A 24,850-nucleotide genomic window follows, 5' to 3' on the forward strand; every position below is an offset into this window, starting at 1 on the left:
CAACACCACATTTCAAAAGCATCAATTCTTCGGCGCTCAGCCTTCTTCACAGTCCAACTCTCACATCCATACATGACTACTGGGAAAACCATAGCCTTGACTAGACGGACCTTAGTCGGCAAAATAATGTCTGCTTTTGAATATACTATCTAGGTTAGTCATAACTTTTCTTCCAAGGAGTAAGCGTCTTTTAATTTCATGGCTGCAGTCACCATCTGCAGTGATTTTGGAGCCCCCAAAAATAAAGTCCAACACTGTTTCCACTGTTTCCCCATCTATTTCCCATGAAGTGATGGGACCAGATGCCATGATCTTCATTTTCTGAATGTTGAGCTTTAAGCTAACTTTTTTGTTCTCCTCTTTCATTTTCATCAAGAGGCTTTTTAGCTCCTTTTCACTTTCTGCCATAAGGGTGGTGTCATCTGCATATCTGAGGTTACTGATATTTCCCCCGGCAATCTTGATTCCAGCTTGTGTTTCTTCCAGTCCAGCCTTTCTCATGATGTACTCAGCATAGAAGTTAAATAAGCAGGGTGACAATATACAGCCTTGACATACTCCTTTTCCTATTTGAAACCAGTCTGTTGTTCCACGTCCAGTTCTAACTGTTGCTTCCTGACCTGCATACAGATTTCTCAAGAGGCAGGTTAGGTGGTCTGGTATTCCCATCTCTTTCAGAATTTTCCACAGTTTATTGTGATCCACACAGTCAAAGGCTTTGGCATAGTCAAGAAAGCAGAAATAGATGTTTTTCTGGAACTCTCTTGCTTTTTCCATGATCCAGCGGATGTTGGCAATTTGATCTCTGGTTCCTCTGTCTTTTCTAAAACCAGCTTGAACATCAGGGACTTCACGGTTCACGTATTGCTGAAGCCTGGCTTGGAGAATTTTGAGCGTTACTTTACTAGCATGTGAGATGAGTGCAATTGTGCGGTAGTTTGAGCATTCTTTTGCATTGCCTTTCTTTGGAATTGGAATGAAAACTGACCTTTTCCAGTCCTGTGGCCACTGCTGAGTTTTCCAAATTTGCTGGCATATTGAGAGAGGAGCCCTGCTCAGTGCAATTAGGTAAAGCCGTGCACAGCAATAAAAACCCAGTGCAGCCAGGAATAAAAATAATAAACAAGTAAATAGACACAGATAAGAAAAAAGAGAAAAGAAAGGGTGTTGTAGGTCCGCAAGCAGAAAAAAAATTACTTAAAAAAAGAGAAAAAAAACTGAAGCTGAAAATTGTAAATGATGCTGTGTGGGTATCACTAGTCCATAAGCTCCAAGGAAGAACAGTCATCAGCAGGTCCCGACTCAAGGACAAGGTCATGACCCACTTCACAAGGTTGGTGAATTAGTGTACAATTATGAGTTTCAAGTTTAAATAATGCCTATAAGATTTGTGTAAGCTACTTTTTTATGATCCCCTACTTTAATTGGCTTTTTTTTTTTGATTGAGCGACCAACTAAAGGTTTGAAAAAGAAGAATGTTATTATATTATATTTGAAAATGGTATTTTGAGGGGGGGTTATATTGAGGTAATCTATACTTGCTTTTATTGTCAGGGGCATCCTCACTTTGAAAGATACAAAAATACCGTGTACATTCTTGCCAGTGATCTTGCCAAGAGGTTAACATTAGCATCTGTTTCCAGCTCAGATGGCATACAATTCCCTCCTCCGCTAAGAGTTACATTTCCATGCCTCTCACAAAAGATACGATAAAATAAGATGGAGTATGGTCTTTTAATCTTGGAGTCATAAAAAAGCGTTGAGGGATGGGGGCTCAAACCACCCCCAGATGAGACATCACAAGTTGAAAAGTGATAGAACATATGGTTTTCCATGTGTGAAGCTTCCTTTTGCTGAACAATAAAGGCAAACCACAGACAGGATCAGAAACACTGACTCTTGCTTTGGTTGAAGCTATTACATCTTAGAAGCTGAGAAACAAAACATGGCAACATGCTTCCCTCTCCATCTTCATTTGGAGAAGCCGTGACTATTTCTGTGTAGAAGATCAGAGACTGGCCCCTTACAGTTCTGAGGTTGTCTGGCTGTCACAGTGAAAAATGCTCCCACTGCAAGTTGATTTCCAAGTGGCCAGTCCTAATGGGTCACCTTCAATGACGAAACAACTGAAACAAACCTTGTTCTGTTGTAGTGAAGGTGACTGGAGCGTGTCAGCTATATATGATCTGATCAGTTACTCATCAAAGAGAAAGTTGATATCTTTGTTCAAACATCAGCTGGCTATGTCACACATATATTCTATGACACATCAGCAAAAAATATGTTAAGTAACTAACCATTTTATAACTTTTTCCCAATAAATAGAATAAATTTCTATTATGATATATATGCTTAGGAATAGCCAGGTTAAACCACACCCCCTGCAAACATCTGCTAAGCGTGAATTCTGTAATATAACCTTACTTTTCCTTGCCTCCATCTCAGGCTTCATCCTCTCTTCTCATCCTGATATCCCTCTGGTTCTATTTAACCGGCAATGATTCCTGCATCCATTTTTAACTTTATGGTCTTGCTCAAACTACTCTCCCTTTAGATTCTAAGAAAGGATGAGCCACTTTACAACCACACCACTAAGAGGCTCATTTCCGGGATCCCCACAGCTTCCTCCCATCAGACACAATCATCACTGTCTTAGCACAGCGGTACAAGGAACTATTGTTGCTGTTCAATCAGTGAGTCATGTCCAACTCTTTGCAACCGCATGGACTGCAGGGCACCAGGCTTCCCCATCTTTCACTGTCTCCTCGAGTTTGCTCAGATTCATGTCCATTGAGTCAGTGATGCCATCCAGCCATCTCATCCTCTGTTGCCCCCTTCTCCCACCCTCAATCTTTCCCAGCATCAGGGGCTTTTCCAGTGAGTTGGCTCTTCACATCAGGTGGCCAAAGTATTAGAGCTTTAGCTTCAGCATTAGTCCTTCCAGTGAGTATTCAGGGCTGATTCTCTTTACGATTGATTGGTTTGATCTCCTTGCTGTCCAAGGGACTCTCAAGAATCTTCTCCAGTACCACAATTCAAAAGCATCAATTCCTCAGCGCTCAGCCTTCTTTATGGTCCAACTCTCACATCCACACATGACTACTGGAAAAACCATAACTTTGACTATATGGACTTTTGTCGGCAATGTGATGTCTTGGCTTACACTACAACTCACTGCTATGTGAGCTCACCGATGTGTGAAAAGTCTTTGGTTTTTATTCTTGTTTGTTTGCTTGTTTTTATCTTTTTTTGAAGTATAGTTGATCTATAATAATGTGTTAATTTCTGCTGTACAGCAAAGTGACTCAGTTATACATACATAAACACTCTCTCTATATATTCTTTTTCATTATTTTTTTTCTCACAGGTTCTTGAATATAGTTTCCAGTGCTCTACAGTAGGAGTTTGTTGTTACCTGACATGTGAAAATTCTTTGTAACATGGAAACTGTTATTCAAATATCAATGGTGCCTTTTAGCCCAAGCAGTTTCGCTGGTGGCTCAGAGGTTTAAGCGTCTGCCTGCAACGTGGGAGACCCAGGTTCGATCCCTGGGTCGGGAAGATCCCCTAGAGAAGGAAATGGCAGCCCACTTCAGTATTCTTGCCTGGAGAATCCCATGGTGGGAGGAGACGGGTGGGCTACAGTCCACGGGGTCACAGAGTCGGACACGACTGAGCAAATTCACTTCACTTCACTTTAGTCACACCTCAGTGGGTGGAGTCTCAGTTCAGTTCAGTCGCTCAGTCATGTCTGACTCTTTGTGACCCCATGAATCCCAGCACGCCAGGCCTCCCTGTCCATCACCAACTCCCGGAGTTCACTCAGACTCACGTCCATCAAGTCAGTGATGCCATCCAGCCATCTCATCCTCGGTCGTCCCCTTCTCCTACTGCCCTCAATCCCTCCCAGCATCAGGGTCTTTTCCAATGACTCAACTCTTCACATGAGGTGGCCAAAGTACTGGAGTTTCAGCTCTAGCATCATTCCTTCCAAAGAAATCCCAGGGCTGATCTCCTTCAGAATGGACTGGTTGGATCTCCTTGCAGTCCAAGGGACTCTCAAGAGTCTTCTCCAACACCACAGTTCAAAAGCATCAATTCTTCAGCACTCAGCCTTCTTCACAGTCCAACTCTCACATCCATACATGACCACTGGGAAAACCATTGCCTTGACTAGACGGATCTTAGTCAGCAAAGTAATGTCTCTGCTTTTGAATATGCTATGTAGGTTGATCATAACTTTTCTCCCAAGGAGTAAGCATCTTTAAATTTCATGGCTGCAGTCACCATCTGCAGTGATTTTGGAGCCCAAAAAAATAAAGTCTAACACTGTTTCCCCATCTATTTCCCATGAAGTGATGGGACCGGATGCCATGATCTTCGTTTTCTGAATGTTGAGCTTTAGGCCAATTTTTTCACTCTCCTCGTTCACTTTCTTCAAGAGGCTTTTTAGTTCCTCTTCACTTTCTGCCATAAGGGTGGTGTCATCTGCATATCTGAGGTTACTGATATTTCTCCCGGCAATCTTGATTCCAGCTTGTGTTTCTTCCAGTCCAGCATTTCTCATGATGTACTCTGCATAGAAGTTAAATAAGCAGGGTGACAATATACAGCTTTGACGTACTCCTTTTCCTATTTGAAACCAGTCTGTTGTTCCACGTCCAGTTCTAACTGTTGCTTCCTGACCTGCATACAGATTTCTCAAGAGGCAGGTCAGATGGTTTGGTATTCCCATCTCTTTCAGAATTTTCCACAGTTTATTGTGATCCACACGGTCAAAGGCTTTGGCATAGTCAAGAAAGCAGAAATAGATGTTTTTCTGGAACTCTCTTGCTTTTTCCATGATCCAGCAGATGTTGGCAATTTGATATCTGGTTCCTCTGTCTTTTCTAAAACCAGCTTGAACATCAGGAAGTTCACGGTTCACGTATTGCTGAAGCCTGGCTTGAAGAATTTTGAGCATTACTTTACTACCATGTGAGATGAGTGCAATTGTGCAGTAGTTTGAGCATTCTTTTGCATTGCCTTTCTTTGGAACTGGAATGAAAACGGACCTTTTCCAGTTCTGTGGCTACTGCTGAGTTTTCCAAATTTGCTGGCATATTGAGTGAAGCACTTTCACAGCATCATCTTTCAGGATTTGAAACAGCTCAACTGGAGTTCCATCACCTCCACTAGCTTTGTTCGTAGTGATGCTTTCTAAGGCCCACTTGACTTCACATTCCAGGATATCTGGCTCTAGATTAGTGATCACACCATCATGATTATCTGGGTAGTGAAGATCTTTTTTGTACAGTTCTTCTGTGTATTCTTGCCACCTCTTCTTAATATCTTCTGCTTCTGTTAGGTCCACACCATTTCTGTCCTTTATCAAGCCCATCTTTGCATGAAATGTTCCCTTGGTATCTCTAATTTTCTTGAAGAGATCTCTAGACTTTCCCATTCTGTTGTTTTCCTCTATTTCTTTGCATTGATCGCTGAAGAAGGCTTTCTTATCTCTTCTTGCTATTCTCTGGAACTCTGCATTCAGATGCTTATATCTTTCCTTTTCTCCTTTGTTTTTCGCCTCTCTTCTTTTCACAGCTATTTGTAAGGCCTCCCCAGAGAGCCATTTTGCTTTTTTGCATTTCTTTCCGTGGGGATGGTCTTGATCCCTGTCTCTTGTACAATGTCATGAACCTCATTCCATAGTTCATCAGGCACTCTATCAGATCTAGTCCCTTAAATCTATTTCTCACTTCCACTGTATAATCATAAGGGATTTGATTTAGGTCATACCTGAATGGTCTAGCAGTTTTCCTACTTTCTTCAATTTAAGTCTGAATTTGGTAATAAGGAGTTCATGATCTGAGGCACAGTCAGCTCCTGGTCTTGTTTTTGTTGACTGTATAGAGCTTCTCCATCTTTGACTGCAAAGAATATAATCAATCTGATTTCAGTGTTGACCATCTGGTGATATCCATGTGTAGAATCTTCTCTTGGTTGTTGCAACAGGGTGTTTGCTATGACCAGTGCATTTTCTTGGCAAAATTCTATTAATCTTTGCCCTGCTTCATTCCACATTCCAAGGCCAAATTTGCCTGTTACTCCAGCTGTTTCTTGACTTCCTACTTTTGCATTCCAGTCCCCTATAATGAAAAAGACATCTTTTTTGGGTGTTAGTTCTAAAAGGTCTTGTAGGTCTTCATAGAACCGTTCAACTTCAGCTTCTTCAGCATTACTGGTTGGGGCATAGACTTGGATAACTGTGATATTGAATGGTTTGCCTTGGAGACGAACAGAGATCATTCTGTCGTTTTTGAGATTGCATCCAAGTACTGCATTTCAGACTCTTTTGTTGACCATGATGGCTGCTGCATTTCTTCTGAGGGATTCCTGCCCACAGTAGTAGATATAATGGTCATCTGAGTTAAATTCACCCATTCCAGTCCATTTTAGTTCGCTGATTCCTAGAATGTCAACGTTCACTCTTGCCATCTCTTTTTTGACCACTTCCCATTTGCCTTGATTCATGGACCTGACATTCCAGGTTCCTATGTGCTCCCAGTCTACTACTTTCTCAGAGCAGTTACTGGCCACTCTAGAGAAACAGAGAGAGACAGAGAGAACCTGATAAGTTTCACAGAGGTGATAGAGAAACCTCAGCCACTTCCACCTTTAAAAAGATTTTATATAATATTGTACCCACATTAAGAGCAAAGGACTCATATCAGCATCCCAAAAAAGTGGGCAGTCTTGGTCCAGCAGCATCACCTAGTGGCGTCTGGATAGGGCCTGTGTCCTCTGTCTTGAGAAAGTGGGCTTCTGTGTCACTTTCTTCTTGATGGGTTTTAGATATGAGCAGCATGGACAGCGACCTTATTATTTGGGCCAAGGTTAAAAGAGACTTACTACCTGGACCAGCTCCTTAAATGCAGATAGAAAGATAGCTAGACTCTGACCTACTAAGAATCAGTGGTATCACTCAGCCAACCTGAAGCCCATAAACTCAGGGCACCTCAACTCATAAGACTACCTCTTGTGTTCTGTTGAAAGACACCACTTTTGATTTCTGTACAAGCAAGGAAAGAAGAAATTAAAACTTAAGGGGGTAAAAAAAACCTGCTATAACTTAGCATGTGTATGAAAAAGAACTTCAAGGAAAATTCAAACTGAGATTCTATTTCCCAGGTTAACTTCAAAGAACATCATGATTGAGATGAGGGATAATGCCCCCTCCCATCTCCTTGTTACAGATAGGTCTTCAGCTCTTTCTAGTTTAACCATGAGTTATTATCACCAGGCAACAGTCATGTGTACTTGTGCACCAAAAGGTACAAAGGGTGTTATTTATTAGGTTAATCCATGAAAACATCCAGCTTCATGACTTCCACATTTTTTTTTTTCTGGGGAGAAAATAAGAAGAAAGACTGGACCTGATAAGCACACCAAACTTCCCACCTCTTCCATGTTCTCTAACCCCTGCTGAATCTGGTCTTTATTTTCAAGGTTTTCAATTCCTGCATCGTTCCAGTGTGACTCAATCCCTTATTACTCTTGCTCCATTGCTTCAGACATACTTTCAAGAGGCTGGTTTTCAGGAAGTCATTCATCCTTTTTCCATCTCTCCATTCTCCTTCCAATTTGTCATCTCACATGATTCCAGTTACCGTTTTGCTTTTAATCCCCATCTGGGGCCTTGGTGGGGGTTGGGGAGAGGGAGTCACATTACTGAGTAGATCGGATCGAGACACATCCCTGCCTTCGAATTCCACCTGGCCCGAGTCCACTGAGCAATCTTATCGATGTCTCTACTGACCCCTAGTGAGTTTCCAGCTCTTTCCCACCTTCCTCAGGCTCCCACCAATCCACCACCAGGTTGCTATTGTTGTTCAGTTGCTAAGTCGTGTCTGACTCTTTGCAACTCCATGGACTGCAGCAAACCAGTATTCCCTGTCCTTCATTATCTCTCAGAGTTTGCTCAAACCTGTGTCCATTGAGTCGATGATACCACCCAACCATCTCATCCTCTGTCACCCTCTTCTCCTCCTGCCCTCAATCTTTCCCAGCATTAGGGTCTTTTCCAATGAGTCAGTCCTTCATATCAGGTGGCCAAACTATTGGAGTTTCAGCTCAGCATCAGTCCTTCCGATGAATATTTAGTGTTGATCTCCTTTAGGACAGACTGGTTTGATCTCCTTGCTGTTCAAGGAACTCTTAAGTGTCTTCTCTAGTACTATAATTCAAAAACATTAGTTCCTCAGCAATCAGCCTTCTTTGCTTGCTACTAAGCCGCTGAGATGATAGGTGACTCCTGTTTGAACTCCTTCAACTATCCTCCCTTAAGCCTCAAATTTGCTTCCTTTTCATAGTTTTCCTTTTTTATCCTCATTTAACCAGAATAAGCCTAATTTCTATCCCCTCCCCCACAGGGTTTTATCCCCCTCCTTCCCTCCCAAGATTTAATCTATGGGTCATTGCCTCTGTTCACATCTTCTGTCTCTCCTTCGCCTTGGGCATCTTCCTTCCTTGGTTTAAAAATACAACTTCTCCCTTAAACACTTTTTGCCCTGAAGATCAAGCCCATCCAGCCTCTCTTCTTTACCAAACTTCTGCAAACAGGGGGTGTAATTCATTGTCACCATGTCCTAAGTTCTCTTTAACTTCTCATCACTGACTATCAGGTGTTTCTGCCACTTTCCAATGACATTCAGACTCTCTAAGCCACCAATATCTTTCTAGTTATCACATCCAGTGTTTTTTCCTTGGGGCCTACCTCTATCTTTCCTCAGACTCCTCAGATTAAGCCTTGCTCATCATCCCCTTGCTGGAACTCTTTCCCACACTGGCTTCCAGAACCATCTCCCAACTTATTCTCCTTCTACATTTCTAATCATTACTGCCCACCATTCCTGCTTCTTTTACCTTGGAGATTCCTCCAAGTAACCATGTGTTCAATATGTGAAAGACATCAGAGAACAATGCAAATAGAAATCTCTGTCCCCATGAAGTTCACATTCAAGGGGGAAACAGAAATGGACACAGACATTAAGCAAAGTATTTCTTGTTAGAAGACAAGGAAGATACGATTATTATCTTTATCCTAAATGAGAAAGTAGAAGCCTAAAGAGACTAAAGAATTGGCACAAGTACACATGATCTGTATTGGGATTATTCCAACCTAGGGCTCTGATTCCCACACCCACATTCTTATCCACTGTGCTACACAAACCCCCAATGCCTTCGGAAGAGGAACCCCAGGTTAAAAAGGATTCTGTGCAACAGATGCTGACTGCTCCCCCAGGCTCTGCCTTCCCACTGTGCTTGTTTCCTTCCAGATCCCGGCTACCACCCCGCTGAGCCCCTGCAATACGATGCTCTTCACATAAACTTCCAACCCAAGAAAGAAAACAGTCTAAAGGGGTTCTTCTTTTCTGTCTCTCACCAAACAAAGACTGGAATTTGAGAAATGCCAACACCTAAGAAAAAAGGTAGCTTGCAAGTACAAAGGAAACACGAGAGGTATAAATACAGCTAATCTTTAAAATTACGGGTTTCTGACATAGGCATAAATACCTAAGTGACTGACTCAACTCTGATTCCACCCCTCCCCCCGCTTTTGAAAAATGTCTGTATATAACGTCTTTAAGACTTTGTGTTCATCATCCACTTCTGAGCTGAGAGATCCAGCAGAGGGAGGGTGGACACCCATGGCACTTTCGTGTGTGACTTTTATAGATGGAGGCTATGAACTCCATTCTCCCTTCTATTTCCACCCCTACATCCCTTTCCCATGGAACCAAGTCTTACTAAACCAACCGATTAGAAGTTCTCGATATAATGACAACTCAACTGCATGAGAATCCATAAAAGTCAGTTTAGTTCAGCCAAAAAAACAGCTGTTGACTTCTACTATATGCCAGGTTCTAAGCCTAGTACAAAATGAGCATTTACTCAGTATTGGTTGAATGGATGAGTGAATGAAAGAGCAAATAAATGAAAACTTGGCCTCTGGCTGAGGCTGAGGTGAATGAGACATAACCTGGTCTTCAAGGAACTAGCATCATTTTCCTGCTGAACATGTACACATACAAAATCCAACATACTCAAAAACAAGTTCTTCATCATCCTTCCTTCCTTGAGGTTCCTCGTTGCATTTAACCCTGAGTGTCATTAGAACCTTCTTCTCCCTGGGTCCCCACAACTCTGAGTCCATAGCCTCTTTGTCCTTCCCACCATCTTCCTAGGTCATGATCTTAGCAGTTCTCATCTGAAGGATTGCAGTAGCTTCCAGACAGGGTCCTCCAGTTTCATTCTGTCATGCTCCCCAACTCCCACCCATACCACCCACTCTATCTCCAAAATTATCTTCCTAAAATCAGTATAAGCGTACCAGCTCCTTTTTCCAAAGATGTTGATTGGTTTCCCACCTTCTTCTGATCTGGCAGTCAGAGCATCCACAGCCAAGCCCAGCCTCCAGCTCCAATCTCCCTTAAGACAGCCCCTCCCATCCTACCTGACCACTACATACCCACACGTGGTCTCGTTGGATTATTCTCTGCTTTGGAGCAGGCCCTGCTCTCTCCAGCCCGTGTGTGTGCAGGCTGTTCTCGTCTCCCTAGTCTGTGTCTGTTACACATCTCCAAATCCTCCAAGGCCCAACTGATATCCCTTCTTCCTCCAGATGCCTTCCAAGTTGGAAACATCCTCTCCCTCCTTTGTTCCTCTTAACGAAATCCATTCATACTTTAATTATAGCTCATTTCACAGTCTTTCTCATGTTAGAATCACTCCTGTCTCCCCTGTGGGATGTTGAGATTGCCAACCCTGTCGAACTCATCTTTATAATCCCTGTAGTGCTCAGTTCAGTGGTGGCTGATTGACTCAGGAAGTAAAAAGTTTTGTCTAGAACTGAAATGAGCATAGCATGGTGCTGTTGAGGCATGACTGAGGTTAAATCTGATTTTTTTTTTAAGGAGAAAAAAAGCAGCTTTGCATGAAGAGAAGTTAGTCCCCCCAATTATAGGTTGTGTCTCAATCTTATCAGTCCTCCAGCAAATACATCCTCTTCCAGGAAACCTCTGTGATTTCTCCACAAATGCAAAGCCATCTTCTCAGGGGAGGCTGGTGAGAGAATTTTACTAACTCAAGCTTAATTCATCATCACTACAGTAAATAAAACTCAATGTACATGCCCTGCAGATGGTAGGTCAATAACATCAACTCACATGAAAGATGACCCTAGCAAAGGACAGACTAGGCTGGGGGAAAAAAAATACATGAAAACAAACTGACAACTTATCCAATGCCAGTTTCTGAACTGTGGCAGAATATGGCTTCTTGATAACTGGATATTGGAATGGGAGTAGAAAGAGGAGAATTGCAACCTCAAGGGGATGGAGACAAAGGGGAAGACCCACAACCACTGCTGATCCCTAGCCAGTGACTTTCCATGTTGCACAACCTGACATTTGCTTCTTGGATATGACAGGTCTTCATATCCTTCTGCCTTGACATACAATTTCTCCATCCCATCCTTGACTACGCACACTGATGGTTGGCCTGCTCTTTTCTTGAATAACTCCACATATTAGTTGGCTTAAGCTGCCATAAGAAAGTGCCACAGACTGAATGATTTAAACCAGAGAAATGGTTTGTAGTGCCTAGAGTTGTTTTTAACCAAACAAGCTGAAATGGACCAGCAACTTCCTCAGCTCCTTCTGTATGTAGCAGGATTCCCGAGCGTGGACTTTGGTGGCTCCTGCCCCCAGTAGAGACACGGAAGAGTCATGGGGAGGAATTCCTTAGGAATGAAACAGAGAGGGGAGGAAGCTTTGCTGGATGAAATTAGTCCATCTTCCAGGAAGACCAAAGCTATAGGAAGAGTTTCCGCACAGGAAATGGTCCATGTGTCAATAAGAGAGGAAGCAAAGGCACACAGATCCCCTGGAGGAGGGCGTGGTAACCCACTCCAATATTCCCACAGGAGAATCCCGTGAACAGAGAAGCCTGGCAGGCTGCAGTCTTGAGATCACACAGAACTGGACATGACTGAAGTGACTACACACACAGGTGAGAGAAGGATCTGGAAAAGAAAGTCAGAGGCAGACAAGAGAATGTCTGAGAAAAGGTCTTTATTTAAAGATACACAAGGATATATGAGGATGCCTTAAGAATATCTGAAAGCTAAAAGTCTGAAACCAAAGTATCTGCAAGGTTGTTTCTCTTGGAGTCTCTTTCCTTGACTATAGACAGCTGTCTTCTTTCTTGATTTTTGCATAATCTTCCTTCTGTACTTGGATGTCCTAATCTCCTTTTCTTATTAAAAAAAAAAAAAACTGCCCTTCATATAGGATTAAGTTTCACCCCAATGGCCTGATTTTGATTTAATATGTCTTTAATGACCCTGTCTCCACATATGGTCACATTGTAAGGTGTTGGCGATGAGAACCTCAACATATGAAAACAGAAAGGGGTGGGGAGACGCAATTCGGCCCCTAAGACTCCATGTGATGTTATGCAAAGTCTGATCTCTGACTCTGACTATTAATCATATCTCCGATGGGAATAAAGGAACTACTGGCCTTCGTTCCAAATCTCTGAATCTTCTGCAGCTTACCAGTCTAGTGATGAAAAGGAACTAGAAAGAACGAACCTGGAGAAAAGACTGCCACGAACAGTGTGTGTTTGCTGGATGTGTTCCCTCCATGTCAAACTCGCTATATAACCAACCATGATATATCCTAACTGTGGCTGAGCCACAGGATGTGTAAAGATCTGGAACTACTGGGCCTCCACTCTATAAAAGACACAAGACCAGAGTGAACTGTGGTCCCTACACGCGGGATGCCCTGGCCTCTTGAATTCAGAGTCACTGAGCATCTTGGGTCATTTCTGAGACTCTATACAGTTAAACTCAACCCCCAATGTAGCTTCATCACTGAAGCTCCTATTGTCAATGGCAGGTCCCTTTTGTCCCACATTTTCCATTTTCAATCTTGTTCCACATTAATAAGTTAGCGTGCAATTACTGTGTTTAAATAGCTTATTGAAAAAATATAACAAAATTTTCTGTGCTTAAATGGCTTATTGAAAAAATAAAACAAAATTTTCCTTAACAAGAGCTCAGCTAACCAAAATCTCGATTAAACCTTTTGCACATGTTATTTTTTATAGAAAAAAAAATGAAAGACAATGAAATCTAGTAGATATTGGAGGTTTGGAAAAATAAACGTCTAGTAAATATCCCAGAATCAATCCATATTTAGCCCAATCTCCTGAAGTTCTCTATGTAAAATACTGTACAATGAGAATTTATACTCTCATAACCCTGAGGCACTGTAAAATTCTTAATCATCAAAAATGCAATTATGCTCACTATACTGTAATTACTAATGAAAGAAAGTGCATTTATACATTTCACAAAGATTTTCTACAGAGAGGAACTAGTAGGTTATGTGTGTTGAAGGGGGAGAGCTTTAATTAATTTCAATTAATCAGAAATTCATTTATCCAGAAAACCTAATTTCTTAAACATTTTGTGAGCTGTATGTGCGGCGAATTACTTTAGAAACCTTCAAGGCCATTTTCTAATTGATAGATGAATGTCTTTCTGGAAATACAATTTAACAAATGGCTCCTCTCTAGATTTGCATATCAAGAGAGGTCATATGTAAATATACAAAGCTTTGCAATGTTTATATATTTCAGGGCATCTAAATACCAATGAAACGGTAATAATTCTCCAACGTGATGTTAAGAAACCATGATGTGTTTCTCTCTGTCATAGGAATGTTTTCATTAGGTTGCATCATAACAATAGAGACAGACTTTTATGATGCAAGTGACCAAAAGCTCAACTCAGATTGCTTTAACAAAGGAAATTTAGAGCTGCAAGTCTTCCCCAGTGGCTCAGTGGTAAAGAATCCGCCTGCAGTGCAGGAGACCCAGATTCAACCCCTGGACTGGGAAGATCCCCCGGAGGAGGAAATGGCAACCCACTCCAGTATTGTTACCTGGACAGAGGAGAATCTCATGGACAGAGGAGCCTAATGGGCTACAGTCCATGGGACTACAAAGAGTCGGACACAACTGAGCGACTAACACTTTCACTTTCAATGGAGATGCAGACAGAAAAGAGACTTATGGACACAGGTGGGTGGGTGGAAGGAGAGCGTGGGATGAATGAAGAGACCAGCATATACACTGCTGCTGCTGCTGCTAAGTCACTTCAGTCGTGTCCGACTCTGTGCGACCCCATAGACAGGAGCCCACCAGGCTCCCCCATCCCTGGGATTCTGCAGGCAAGAACACTGGAGTGGGTTGCCATTTCCTTCTCCAGTGCATGAAAGTGGAAAGTGAAAGTGAAGTCGCTCAGTCGTGTCAGATTCTTAGCGACCCCATGGACTGCAGCCCACCAGGCTCCTCCACCCATCGGATTTTCCAGGCAAGAGTACTGGAGTGGGGTGCCATTGCCTTCTCCACATATACACTACCATATGTAAAATAGATAGCCAGTGGGAATCCACGGTATGACTCAGGGAACTCAGATCAGAGCTCTGTAACACTCTAGAGGAGTGGGAAGGGGCGGGAGGTGGGAGGGAGGGAACATACACGTACCTACGCCTGATACATGCTGATGTATGGCAGAAACCAATGAAATATTATAGAGCAATTATCCTTCAATAAAAATACATTAATTAATTAAAAAAAAAAAAAACAGGAGCAGCAGGCTGATTATTGGCAGCAGAGAAGTCTCTTCCGGTGCTCTGTTATGACCTATACAGGTGAGATGGCAGGGGTATGGGAGTGAGGCCCGAGAGAGAGGGGATATATGCATACACACAGCTGATTCACTTCGTTGTACAGCAGAAACTAACAGAACATTGTAAAGCAATTATATTCCAATTTTTTTTTAAGTCTCTACTTTGAGTGAGACACTGGAGTAAAGAATGCCAGGTGAAGAGAAAAGGCCTCCAAGGAAAGGAGCCAGTGTGGCCAGAAACCTCCAGGAGGAAGGCAGGCAACTCAGACAGTGATCTCCACCCTGATTATTATTAACTGCGCTGTGGAATTGGTCCTTCTAGCCAATGTGACCCGGGAAAGTAAAGGTTGCACATTATAGAACATGATTAGAGGAAAAGTGTTCCATTAGCAGATGCTGAGACTCCTAGTAATTGCCATGATTTTTCCTTTTAACTATTCTTTTCTATTTTTGCCTAACAGTGACAGGCAGGGATGGGATGCTAGAAGAGCGCTGTTCACCAGACTCATTCTGTTCACCAGACTCAATTCCCATTACACTCATTCTCTTGACCCACTGCAAATGTTGCAAATACAAAAAAAAAAAAAAAATAGAGACTTCAATCCAAATTGAACGCAGGTTTGACATGCACTGTGTAGTTGCCGGTGCAAATGCTGCTGCAGCAGAAAGGAAAACGAAGGCAGTGGAGGCAGCCGGCTTGGAAGCTGCGTGGGGGCAAAGAGAAGCAGTCGGTGCAGCTAGAAGCCAAATGTTAAGACAGAAAGTGTCAGGGGAGCATAAAATATGCCTGCTGCCGGTTTCCACACAGATTGTCTCTTGCAGCCTTAAATGGTTAAAGGAAAGGTGGAAAGGTCCGGGAATTTCCGCCTAGATGGCACCGCTTGCTTCCATTCAGCCTAAGCAATCGGTGGCTGGAGTGCGCCACCTAATGGTGACACCAATTGCTTCTGATTTTAGACAGAAGAAAAATCTCACATTGCTTCTTTAATTTAAATGCAATAGGAGCATAAATGCCTTCATCACAGTTACAAAGATTACCCTTGCTTTCATTTTTTATGGCTCTAGTAAAGATCACTTTTTGGTTTTATTTGTTTGGGGTTTTTTGGTCGACAGGATCTCAGTTCAATGACCAAGGATCAAACCCTTGTCCCCAGCAGTGGAAGCTCGGAGTCCTAAACACTGGACCACCAGAGGGGTCCCTGTAGTGAAGATCTTGAGTATGCTTCTAAATTTTAAAATCCAGATCAAGGACCAACTAGATGTGATGACGGCTAAAAAGCATGTAACATTGTTATATGCTTAGTAAACAAAAACAAGAAAAGTCTGGGCTTGCCTGTGTCCCTTCCAATCCAGGAATTTTAGGCTAAATTTCCAGACACCTTTATTTTCCCCATCAGCCTTGTATTTTAAACTAAGCAGCAACCCTGCACAAAGTTTTAAAACCAAACTTGCTAAAGTGAACAGACTGATGCACAATTTTTGCATCACAGAAATTGTTTTCCCTGACCATTTAGTTCTCTACGTTTCATGCACCTGTGATGGATTCTCTGAGGGCTGAGTCCTTAACCGCCTGTTCCCCCTCAGATCTTATCACAGGGATGAACTGTGAAGGAATTCACACCCATTTATAATCAGGGTACATGCACCAGGAAAGAAAAAGGCTAAGAACTTAAAACTAAATAAGGAAAAGTGATAAAAGGTAGATCTGTTTAAAAGTGAAAGTGTTAGTCGTGTCCAACTCTTTGTGACCCCATGGACTGTAGCCCGCCAGGCTCCTCTGTCCATGGGATTTCCCAGGCAAGAATACCGAAGTGGGTGGCCATTCCTTTCTCCACGGGGTCTTCCCAACCCAGGGATCAAACCCAGATCTCCTGGCTGGCAGACAGATTCTTTATCATCTGAACTACAAGGGAAAATGGATAAATGCAGTACTGATGGGATGGAAAAAGATATATCTATAATAAAGTTCTTTATATGTAAAATAGATAACCAATAAGGACCTACTATATAGCAACAAGAATTATACTCAATATTTTGTAATAACTTATAAGGGCAAATTTTTGAAGGTGGGAGAAGGGGACGACAGAAGATGTTATGGTTGGATGGCATCACCAACTCAATGGACATGAGTCTGAGTAAGCTCCAGGAGTTGGTGATGGACAGAGAAGCCTGGTGTGCTGCAGTCCATGGGGTCACAAAGACTCGGACATGACTAAGCGACTAAACTGAACTGATAAAAGCAAAGAATCTGAAAAACTATGTGTGTGTGTGTGTGTGTGTGTGTGTGTGTATAGATATATGTTTAACTGAACCACTGTGCTGTACACATGAAACCAACAAAACATTGTAAATCAACTATACTCCAGTTTGAAAAGAAAAAAGGTGGATCTGCCTAGATCCTCGGAGAAGGCAATGGCACCCCACTCCAGTACTCTTGCCTGGAGAATCCCATGGACGGAGAAGCCTGGTAGGCTACAGTCCATGGGGTCGCTAAGAGTCAGACATGACTGAGCAACTTCACTTTCACTTTTCACTTTCATGCATTGAAGGAAATGCCAACCCACTCCGTTGTTCTTGTCTGGAGAATCCCAGGGACGGAGGAGCCTGTTGAGCTGCCGACTATGGGGTTGCACAGAGTCGGAAATGACTGACATGACTTAGCAGCAGCAACAGCAGCCTAGATCCTGGATGAAAGCAGTCCTGACGGGATAGAAAACAGGACCACCGTGGTCTGCGGTTCTGCAGCTCCACCCCTTGGCAGGTGTTGAAAGTAAGTCATTTCTGCATCAACAACTCTGATTTTTTTTTTTTTTAATATCAGATGTTCTGTGTGGTGTGTGTATGTGTGTATAAAATTCTAAGTTTCTGGGGATGGAGGACGAATAACAGGGTAGTGAAGCTGTTTTTTTGGTTTGTTGTTTTTTTGGGTTTTGTTTTTTTTTTTTTTAGTAAAGGGATCACCGCAGCAACACTGTGAAAGGAGCCACCTGGTGTGTTCCTTTTTGTGGTGTGACTTCCTGGAGAGTTGTTTTCACAGCAATTGCAATGACACTAAATTAGGTGCCTCAAAATAGTGAGTGATGAGGTCAAGAGGTGCTAAAATCAAGCAACTGAAGCACAAGCTGGCTTTTCCTCCTTGCACTTTGGAAGATTTCTTGCCATGCTGGCAAACGCTAAATACTCCCATACATGCCTGTTACTTGTTAGCTTCTGGATGTCTGATAAACTAAGCAAATCACCCAACACGTGCAAGAGCCATGGTGACATCACATAAGACTCTCATTAGTAAGTTTCTATGCAATATCCCTAGAGACGGGAGAAATGATATTTAAGAAGAATAATGCCCTGATGGAAAACAATGGAGAACAAGCCTAGGAGGGGAGAGGGTGGGGAAGCGAGAGGAGGGGTGGGAGCTGTCTGCCCACATCTGTTTGCAGCTACGTGCAGCCCGGGTCAAATTTGTTCCCCATTTTCCAGGAACAAAGAAGGCTAGGCTGCTGAGCCCATAGTGCTGAGATCCAGAGCCTGGGGAGGGAGTCACTATGTACTTTTTCAAGTCACAGCTTATTTTCCTGCCCTTCCAGTTGTGAAAAGTAGACCACTGGAGCCTAAGAAGTGTCTTCCATGAGCTCAGGAAGGCTTTGTATGTGGATGGCACTGGGATTAAAGGTGATGAGACTTGCAATCTACTTACTTGTGACATTATTTTATAAAGACATTTTTGAGAATTTCAGTTGTCAGTTGCTTCAAAGCCTAGGTCTAGCTTGGAAATATTTGCCTTTTCAACCCTTAATTGTCTGGCTTTTAGATTTCAAAACTTTTTGGCACTTGGTAAACCAATTATTATAATTTAGTCACTAGAAAAGCTTTCTGTAATGCAGGGGATGAATGGCACCTCAAGGGAAACAGTCTAACGGGATGTCTAAAGTCTAGATGAGGAGGTTAGTAATTTGGGGGGGGTCTGTGTTGCTTCCCCAGGGTCCCCTAAATATCTTCAATGCAGACTCACAGCATCCTCTTGATATAAAAGATGGCCCTGTGATTGCAGGTAATGATGGGGAGGGAGGGGTTAGCACTTAATTTTAAAAATATTTAAAATCCATAGTCCCCAATAACTCAGAGAAAACTCTGGGGAACTGTTCTCATCCACTCACCTCCCATCTGCCCACCTGTTGAATCTTCTTATCCATCCACCTCTACCCTGTGGGAAGATGCTCACAAAGTTTAAATGACTAAATCTCAACTCCCGCTGCACATCAAAATCACATGAGAACTTTCACAAACTACTGACGACTGCTCCTATTCCAAGAGATGCTTATTTTAGTTATCGAGGGTGGGGCCAGACACCCATACATTTTTCTAATCTCCCCAGACATTTCTACTGTGCAGTCAGAGTGGTGACACCTAATTTTAAACACCTGATTCACACATTCTCTTGACATCTTTCAAGCCTAACCTGAGGGTTCAATCAGGTGTTACTAACGGGGAAGTCCAAAAGCAGCCTGTTTTCCCCTAAAGTGAACCTGGGAGTGGTCACTAGTTTCCCCCACCCCCCCCACTCCCGCCCAGGTTGCCACGTGGCTGGCAGAGGAAGGCTGCATTCCTTAAGGCACTGAGACCTCATTATGCTAAACTGCCTTCATAATAGTTTTGTGAAATTTTGCTCTATTTTCTATGAAGACAAAGCTTTTTAAAAAAGGATGTTTTTGAATTGTTTGCTATATGCCTATTTCTCCCTCTCATCCTTATAGCAAAAGGAAACCAGGCATCAAGTCATTGTCAAGAGTTTGAGGATGAAAACTGAAAAAGCTACAGCTTCTACTGTCGTAAGAAAAGCCTTACATGTTAACGATCATAATAGCAAGTCCCTCAAGACTCCTAATAATGAGAAATAGGCCACACAGTTTCAAAGATCTGGGACCTCCCTGGTGGTCTAGTAGTTAAGACTTCGTCTTCCAGTGCAGGGGGCGCAGGTTCGATCCCTGGTCTGGGAGATAAGATCCCACATGCCTGGGGCCTCGTGGCCAAAACACGTAAAACAGAAACAACATTGTAACAAATTCAATACAGACTTTAAAAAGCGGTCCACATTAAAAAAAAAAATCTTTAAAAATAAAATTAAAAGATTAGCCTTCCATGTTGGTCCAAATTATTTTTGAAGGACTGTCTTGAGAAACAGGAGCCAATACATAAGGGTCTTGGGTCTTTGGCGTGTGTTCTGGAAACAAGAGACCAGATGAGCTTCAGTTCCTTGGGCTGAATTTTAACTCACAAATTAAGTCTCCTTTCCTTTGCTGCAAAATGGGCTGGGGGTGTGGGGGGTGGGAGATTGGCCTACTGGCCTTGCAGGATGGTTGTGGGGGTCACAACCTGATCAAATCTGAAGCCCCCCACACATGGAAGGCTTTCCTATGGGCAGTAAGAAAAGACACCAGACACCAGCAGATGCCTCTGACCGATCAGACTCTGTACCCGGGATGGTTCCAGCTCCCTCACCTATGTTTTGCAAACTATTACTTGTACACATAGGAGAGTCTACAACACAGGTATTAGAAGCTAAGTTTATTCCAAATACTCAAAATGAACCTTAATAAATCTTCTAGATAATTGATAATAATTCATTTTTTTAGGAACATAATATCAGTCATCAGAGATGTGCCAAAAGATTTGTATCTTGTAGTTTATTCATCAAACCCTTATCCAGCATCCACTCTGTGACAAATATTGCTTACACCACAATGTTAGTTATAGAATTATTTATGATACCAAAAGTATGGAAACAATTGAGATGTCAAACATTATAGCAAGTTAGATAAAATAATGATATATCTAAATTATGAAATATTACGCAGTAATTATAAATGTTTTAAAGAATATGAAAGAAATGGGGAAATGTTATGAGATAATGTAAGTAAAATCAAAGTACTAAATGAAAAATACATAATCTCAATTTTTAATATACATATGATTGAAACAGATATATAGATATATATATACATGGGCTTCCCAGGTGGCTGTAGTGGTAAAGAACCTGCCTGCCAGTGCAGGAGACATAAGAGACACGAGTTCCATCCCTGGGTCAGGAAGGTCCCATGGAGGAGGGCATGACAACCCACTCCAGTATTCTTGCCTGGAGAATCCCGTGGACAGAAGAACCTGGTGGGCTACAGTCCATGGGGTTGCAAAGAACTGGACACAACTGAAGCAACATAGCATGCTTGCACATACTTATATATACACTAAACATATTTTTAAATTACTTGGAGTGGTAGGGTGATTTTTTTCGTCCCCTTTCTTGTTTTCTGCACTTTAAAAATTTTCGTTTTTCTATAATTGCTTTACAATGTTGTGTTAGTTTCTGCTGTACAGCAAAGTGAATCAACTATATGTATACATATATGCCTTTCCTCTTGAGCCTGCCTCCCACCTCAATGTTTCTACACCAACCATGCAACATCATTGTAACTCCCAAATGAACAATATCTTATTTTTTGGTAAACAAATAGTATTCAACAATTATCATAAATTATTGTTCTGATTAAACGTTATGGTGAAGGCTCATTCATGCTCTTATTTCGTACTTTCCCACATTATGTTTCCAGATTATATTCACTCAGAAAAGTTTAAATAGATTCTCCTGTATTTGAATGACATCTTTATGCAATTAGCCATTTCTTTGTGTATATTTAAGCTCTTAGAGCTACCTTTTAAATTGAAGTACAGTCCTCCCAACTGAGGTCTTCTGGTTGCTATGACAATTTATTTCTTATCTCTGCTACCCTATGATCCCATCTCTTCAGTATCTGGCAGCATCTTGCTTGAATTGTTTGTGTAGTGATGCAGAGAAGCTTTGAACATTCTTGCCTTTATATAATATTCTTTAGTAAAGAACTAGTCCTCTGCAATGTGCCATTTGAAGAAAGTTCAGAGGAGGGAAGATAAATAATTCATAAGAAATAACAAGAGAACCATGATGCCTAGATAGTTCTGAACATAGACACATATGTCACAGCTCAGCTGTAAAGAGGATTTAAGTAGCAGAGTTGATGTGGATTCTAGACAGAAGCAAGCCTAGGTTTACCTTTGAAATATACGGAAAAATAATGCTACCATCCCATCCTTCATGGATTCATTTGTTCATGAAATATTTAAAAAGCACCTCTTTCACGCAAGGTCTGTGCTATTTGTGTAATGAGGGACACAAAGGACAAGACAGTTCCTGCCTGGAAGAAGCTAACATTTGGGAAAGGTGGCAGGTACAGAGGGCTGTCACTGGGAAATGACTGCCCAGCCCAGATGGCATTTTTCAGTCACCCCTGAATCCAGAGGTGGCCATGTACTACTCCCCACTGAAAGGAGGATAGTCGTCATATGTGTCACTATCAGATCAGTGTTTTTAAGAAGCTGGAGTGCCTTCTCCATGCTTTCAACTTCCATCTGCTGGAAGCTGAAGGATCTGGGCTCTAGGAGATGACAGAGCCCCACAGAATTGAAGGAGCATAGATCCCATGCTCTGGTCCACAGGGAATTCCCTGGTGGTCCAGTGGTTATGGGAGCTTCCCTGGCGGCTCAGTGGTGAAGAATCTGCTTGCCAATGCAGGAGACACAGGAAATGCAGGTTTGATCCCTGGGTCAGGAAGATCCCCTGGAGGAGGAAATGGAAACCCACTCCAGTATTCTTGCCTGGAGAATCCAACGAACAGAGAAGCCTGGAAGGCTATGGCCCATAGGGTCACAAAAATCGGACACGACTGAAGCAACTGAGAATGCACACACACCCCAGTGGTTATGACTCCACGCTTTCCTTGTCGAGAGCCCGGGTTCTATCCCTGACCGGGGAACTAAGATCCCACAAGCCCTCAGTAAAAAAGAGAATAATAGGTCCATAGATTCTTTATACCCTTGCCTTGAAAGTCAGAGCTTGGTTCTCACCCCCTTGAGGGTGAGCTGAACTTAGGGACTCACTTCTGGAATCGAATCAGACTCTTTCTTGTGCTCTCTGGGGTTTTTCTCTCTGGGGGAAGCCAGCTATCAGGCCATTGTTGTTGTTGTTTAGTCACTAAGCTATGCCTGATTCTTTGCAACCCCATGGACTGTAGCCTGCCAGGCTCCTCTGTCCATGGGATTACCCAGGCAGGACTACTGGAGTGTGTAGCCATAAGTACACTCAATGGGCAGTTTGTGAGGATGGTGAATGAGTCATTTGGAAATGGATCCACCAGCCCCAGTCAAGCCTTCAGATGACTGCAGCCCCAGACAACAGCTTGACTATAAGCTCATGAGAAACCCCAAAGTCTGAACTACCCAGCTAAACTCCTAAATCCCTGACCCACAGCATTTGTGAAATAGTAAATGTTTTCTCAAGCCAACAGTTTTGGGGCTAATTTCTAATGCAACTAACTTGTATATATTACAGATAATAGAGAAGATAGATAAAACTAAAGTCAACAGATAAAACTAACAAAGTCCTTGAATCACCATAGAGAGAAGAGCCTCCAGTCAACCAGTAGCACCAGGTTGGACTGTCATGTTAAATCACTAAGGTTTGGGGGTCTGTTTCCCAGAGCAACCAGCATATCTTTAACTAATGTGAGGAGGTTACATATGTTCATGTTTGACTTTCCATGTACCATAGTGTTTAGCACTTCTAGATATTCAAGTAATATTTACTGAAGGAATAAATGATTATATTGTAAAAATCATACATGTCCTAAAAGAGATACAAACCAAGCACAAGAGACACTTAGAGGATAGAGTTTGTCTTCATTTGTGAGAACAGAAACTTTTCCTTGGAACTGGTGACATTTGAACAGTGCCCTGAAATGGAAGATCGTTCAGAGACAGAAATGGGTAAAGGTGTTCCCACCAGGGGTAATATCAGCATAAGGGATGCAGAGGTAAGAAAAATGGAAAGTAGTCTGAAGCCTAATGGATAGTCCAATTTGATTGAAACATTCAGTGATAAGAAGGATTAAGGGTCAAAATTAGAAGCAAAACCCAGGCTCAAACCCATTAGATGTTAAAAGCACTGGGTTTTAATCTCGGGGCCACTGATTAAAGAAACCTGAGTAGAAATCCAATTGGCCATCTTGTGTACACTGATTAGGGTGGGAAGAGTCTAAAAACACTGAGAATATTAGAGGACTGCTGAAGGAAGAAGTGACAGCTCACAGGGTCTTTCTTTCCAAAATGGCAAAAAGGAATAGGTGTTAAGAAACACAGGACCCGCTTAGGCTCTGTCCATCGTTTTCCACTGGGGCTGGTGGCTCTCTCTTGGGCAATCCATCATGTTCTTCTCCTTGTGAGTAAATCCTGTGAACATGGAAGAGATTTTCTTCTACATAAAGTTAAACCACCAGGTTTCAGAGACATTAGCTTCAGTCTCATTGGCAGCATGTTCCAACCAACTAACAAGCCATTGAGGAAGACCACACCAGCATCTTGGGGGCTGCTCTAACAAAGGGAAGCCAAATATCCATTAGCCAGTGTGGCTCACTGCCGAGCCCAAAGCATCACCTGTGCTTCTGCAGCAACAGACCCCAGGGGGTGGGAACTGGATTGGCAGACAACACTAAATTGTTCTGAGAAATTCAACCTTCCACTCATCCCAGTTAAAATAGGTAAGCTGTTCTCATATAAGCAAACTATGAAGTCCTTTAGCAAACTGGGAGATGGCAGACAGGATGGCGGAAAGTCATCTCAGGATTTAAGACCTCCCTGTGCACCTTTGGGCTTCCCTGGTGGCTCAGACAGTAAAGACTGCCTACAATGGAGGAGACCGGAGTTCCATCCCTGGGTCAGGACGATCCCCTGGAGAAGGAAATGGCAACTCACTCCAGTATTCTTGCCTGGGAAATCCCAAGGATGGAGGAACCTGGCGGGCTGCAGTCTATGGGGTCACAAAAAGTCAGACACAACGGAGCAACTAACACTGTGCATCTTCAAAGACCTTTTCTCATATATTTTCTTGTCTGCCTCTGACTTTCCTTTCCAGGTCCTTCTCCATTCCTGTGCCTGTGCTCCCTCTTGTTGACATGTGGGGACATTTCCTGTGCTGAAACTCTTCCTTCAATCTTCCTGGAAGATGGACTAATTTCATCCAGCAAA

Source organism: Ovis aries, chromosome 23 (genome assembly GCF_016772045.2).
Source record: "Ovis aries strain OAR_USU_Benz2616 breed Rambouillet chromosome 23, ARS-UI_Ramb_v3.0, whole genome shotgun sequence".
Classification (NCBI taxonomy): domain Eukaryota; kingdom Metazoa; phylum Chordata; class Mammalia; order Artiodactyla; family Bovidae; genus Ovis; species Ovis aries.